This window comes from Seriola dumerili, unplaced genomic scaffold (assembly GCF_002260705.1).
Source record: "Seriola dumerili isolate Sdu_G_001 unplaced genomic scaffold, Sdu_1.0 BDQW01000149.1, whole genome shotgun sequence".
In the NCBI taxonomy this organism is placed as follows: domain Eukaryota; kingdom Metazoa; phylum Chordata; class Actinopteri; order Carangiformes; family Carangidae; genus Seriola; species Seriola dumerili.
The window spans coordinates 14,714,200-14,719,004 of NW_019174404.1; the positions used below are offsets into that span (position 1 = coordinate 14,714,200).

The following is a 4,805-nucleotide window of genomic DNA, read 5'->3' on the forward strand; positions in this document are numbered from 1 at the left end:
GGTGAGAAAGTGTGTGGGAGAAGAGTGTGTGTGTGTGTGTGGTGGGCAATGGGCAACAGGTAGGACGAAAGTTTATTGTGAGCTACAGGGAGCCCCCTACCGGCCTGGCAAAAAGGGGGGTCGATCCGTCGCAGTCCAGCGGTAGGCTCTAGGCCTGCTCCTTAGCTCGCCATCAATCCACGTTTGGTCTGGAGAACAGGACCATAGTTCCATAAATCACAGTATTCATACCAATCTAGTGCGCACATAATCCGACTAAAGCGCTAATAGCACTAGAGTAACTCTTTTCAAATATTCATGATTCTTTTCAAATATTCATGATTCAGAAATAGAAAAATAAACATCTATCAATCATAAACAACATTTACAATATCATTTATCCCAAATATCCTAATTCAAATTACTAATAGGAAAATACATCCATAACGTTACCAATGCCATGAATACATCCACAAAATACATCCACTTACATTGCAGCAAGGTGCTCTGCCCAACTTATTCATTGCAAGACCCGTTTCATTTTGGAGAACCCAGGCATGTTTTAATAACCAAACGCTAACCACCTTTATTAAAATGAATGCTGCGGCTAGGCAAATGCTAATGCTAGAGCTAAAAACAATTGGACTCACCAGTCTCTGCGCAAGTTACACGCTCACTCGCTGTCGGTTTCCGCACGGCAAGTTTGGCCCGGCAAGGAGCTCCTACAAGTCAACACATCGCTTAACACTTGGCCATTATAACAATGGAAAAGCAGCGGAAAGTTTATAGTTTACCCAACCTGTAGCTCGTCTTTCCTGCAGCTTCACCCCCTCTTACCGAGACTGAACAGCGCGGCTCTATACATAAACGCGGTTGGTCGTGCCATCCCACGTGACCCCGTGATGTCACTAACCAGCATCACTGTGATTGGCCCAAAGGGACCACGCGAGAACCGGAGCTAACTCCGCGAGATTTTGAGCGGAATGAAAAGAAAGGAGAAACCTGTCACCTGGGTTACACATCCATCATGTGCAATTTTAATTTCTGCTTCTTCTGCCTAAAGTGCCCAAAGTTCAGTGTCTTCCTCATTGCCTGCCATTCTGTCTTCTTTTGTCTTTTTTTTTTTTTGCCAGGTTTGTTGTTGTTGGTGTTGTTGCTCTTCTGTTCTCTGTATGAGTGAAAAGCAAGTTGCTACTGAATGAGACTACTTGTGAAAACTAGTTACATCTGGGCCGATTAAGAATGTGGAATTGTTATGTTATCAGGTTTTTCCGTTTCAGATTGAAGTTAAAAATGTATTTAAAAAACACAGTTTCCTGTCTTTTCCCCCCATAAAGACACAAACTGCATATCCTATTATGGGTCGCAGAGCTCAAGAGAGTGTCAACTTTTTCCTCTAAATCGAGAATTAGAATGAAAAGCAAGCACTTTAATAATAATACTATATATATATAACATAAAATAATACTATATAAAAGTGAGCAAGTGAACTCTACTTTCTCAAAAGAAATTAAAAAAGGATGGATATTGATTGTAATAGTGGACAAAATTATTCCACCTCTTCACATCAGGGGGTGACAGAGACCAACATGCATTTAAGCAAATTTGGCAAACAGCTGATTACAACATCTTCAACATCAAGTCAAGTTTATTAACATCATAATCCCTCACACAGCAGTTTCAATACACTACAGTAAACATATTACTCCTTACACCTGGAACATGTAGTATTCAAAGATCCAACCATCTTAAATATTTCTTAGATGGATGTTTGCTGATAAAAGTAATGTTGTTGTTTGTATTGATGTCATTGTTGCTCTCAGTTTCAGTTCATCAGAAATGATTCTTGTATCCTCATACCTTTCTAATGAAAAAATTGAAAGCATTATATTTGAAGCATACTTCAGTAAACCTGCCCAGCATCGTTATTAGATACAAAACATTTTCTTGCGCTAAGTCGGGTCTCATCTCAGACACAGCTCCTCATTCCCAAAGCTGACATGGGCGGACTTTGTAAGAATAATTATTTCTTTGACAATACTGTTCCTTCGTATTGATTAGCAAATGTGTGCTGTTAATATCAATGGGTGGAGGAAGCATCCCCAAATTTCAGTTGGTGAGGAGTTTTTTCCAAAATAGATTAAAGGATGGCAAATAATTTTGAATCATCTACAAGGCAGGTTTATTTATATTAGCACCATTCAGACACAAGGTAATTCAAAGTGCTTTACAGAGGCATAGAAAAACATTAAAAAACAAGCCATCAATAAGACATTAAAGTTTAATTTAAAAGACAATAAAAACACATCAAAAGCAAAAACAATCAAATAAACAGTTAAATATTAAACAAAAGTTATATATTCATTTTAGTGTTAAGATGCAGTGTTTTAAGCCCTGATTAAAATGAGCAGATGACAGTTGACCTCAGGTATTCAGGAAGCATAGATACCAAAGATTACTCCCTCTGGTTTGGTTTTGACTCTGGGAACACTGAGCAAACTTGTACCAGATGACTTGAGGCTTTGTAACAAGTCTGGTGGCATTCTTTCAGTCATTAGGTTAACTGAATATTTACCTAACAGCTTTTTCATTAGGTGGTATTAATTATATATACAGTAGATGTGGCTGATGGTTATTATATGTGTATATACTCTCTTTACTTACAACATGTTTACCAGTTATGGATAACCATCATATCAGGAAATCTAATTACTACTAATTGTCCCCAAAGTGCCAAAAGATGTGAATTTTATTGTGGATGGAAAAGAAATCAACATAACCATAAGTAGTAATTTGAGTTCATGGAGGGTGATTAGTTATTTTTTTTATCATTAATGTTGCCTGTCTGTCTCTATCTATTTATTTATTTAGGCAACATAATTGCTGCACTACTTCTGTGTACAAGTGAAGCAGATTGTTGTTGAAGAACAAGCTTGCTCAGATATACTGTCTGTTTACTGTATTGAAGAATACAGCAAAAATGCCTTTCTCTGTATCTTTTTATTGAACTTTTTGCATAAATCAAGTGGTTGATTATTGTCAGCTGGGACATCAATGTGAAAAGAGCTTTTGTTCTTGTATGTTTTGATTGGATGTTGTCCATCTAGAAAAGGAAGACATAAGTGACCTACGTTGTCCTGGCCCCAAACATTGAGAGGTAGATGTAACCAAGTGTAATTATTAAATTTGCACTGGACTATTTTGTGTATTATTTCTCAGGCAGTAACCTCCTTGCTTTACGATAACCAGCTCCTCTAACACATGAAGTCACAGTCTTATTTTTTATACATGGTAACTCATGTCTTATTCCTGTACCTGTTGAACTTAAAATGTATATCTCCTCTTGATTTACTTTTCTGCTTTTGACATGACTGGGCAAAGACATCAATCCAGCAATGTGACCAAGTCCTTTCTAATACTCAAAGCTACCCCTGTATCCAGGACCAATCACCAGGAGATGCAGTCGACTTGGCACCTGTTGCTCTGGGCTGGTGTGCATAAGGTTTTCACTTCAGCCTAAAATAGTGGCCCTCATAGCTACCAGCATGATGTAGTCTTCCTACCATGCTACGGGACAGAAAGGAAGAATGAAACTTGACAGGTGAATGGAGTTTGAAGATGGGTGTGGTCCAGAACAGCAACTGTTTGATTCCCAACACAAGATACGCTCTATACTCTCACAAGATGGAGCAAAGGACACGTATGTATCTCATGTCATGTTGTCTGAGTTTCAGGTTTTGTCACGAATGATTCTTGCCGTTGTTGACACATACAGTACCTTTGTGAGGAAAGATGAAAGCATGCTGTAAACCAGCCCATGCATGGTTTAATCATCACAATTGAAAACACGTTTCCCTGAGATCAGTTGAGTCTCAATTTCAAGAGCACGAAGTCCTTACCTCGTTTCAAACATACATACCTGTAAATTATGCTGATGTTAACCAAAAGGTTCAATGTTCAACTGCTGTCTCATTGGCTCAGATGCCTTTAAAACACTAAGACTTACTCAATACTAGCTTGTTACTGTGTTAATGATGCTTATGAACAAAGTATTTCTGGTTCTCTGTGCCTTGAGTACATTATGTTCTAATATGCTGGTTATCTGGCAACTCCTATGTACATTATGCACATCGTATTTGAAAGTTGGCATTCATAGTACATTAGAAATAACAGGTTTCCCTTTCTCTCACTCATACACATACATCACTATGGTGACAAAACACATTAGTAATTACGTGATTGACCTTGTGGTTTTCAACGAGAATTAATAGAAGCCTCTGTAGTGTCCCATGATAGTGGCCTATCAATCCTTTGTAATGTCATCCCATTCAATAAGTCTGCCCTTATGTATTTTGTACACATGTGCATGTGAGTAATTAAAAAGATTAAGATTAAGATTAAAAGATGATCTATGAGAAAAGGTCCCGAGTGTCTCTGATTTGTAGTTTTAAGCTACTAATCATGAATTCCTTAATGCCAGCTTCTTAGTTTTGTAGGAGATGCCTTGCTTTACTTGGATACAAAAGAGGGTAAGTTATGGGTAACATGAGGTAAAGGAGATTACCCTATTAAGTTCTTAAGTATGATGCAGCTGCTAGGAGAGGCACAAAAGGGTTAGTAATGGTCAGATAGATCATGAGGTGATGAGGAAATACAATGTGTCACGTTCCACTTGAGGGGAACAAAAAAATCGAATATTGTTTAGTAAGTTAGGGGCAATTACTATGTAGCGTAACGAGATATTTATGTCTGTCAGCAGCTTAATTCAGGCTAACAACTGGTCAGTATCTTGATACTTTATGAATTAATCATTACTATATGCCGGT

At 37.9% G+C, this 4,805-nt stretch overlaps 1 long non-coding RNA gene across 1 annotated transcript; it reads right to left on the bottom strand.

The window, feature by feature from the left end:
* Positions 1–75: 75 nt before the first annotated feature.
* LOC111225573 lies at positions 76–807 on the bottom strand. Its single transcript, XR_002665273.1, has 3 exons — positions 779–807; positions 630–701; positions 76–188 (listed from the first exon to the last, which is right to left on the bottom strand). It is a non-coding gene; the product is annotated as an uncharacterized LOC111225573 (long non-coding RNA).
* Positions 808–4,805: the final 3,998 nt, after the last annotated feature.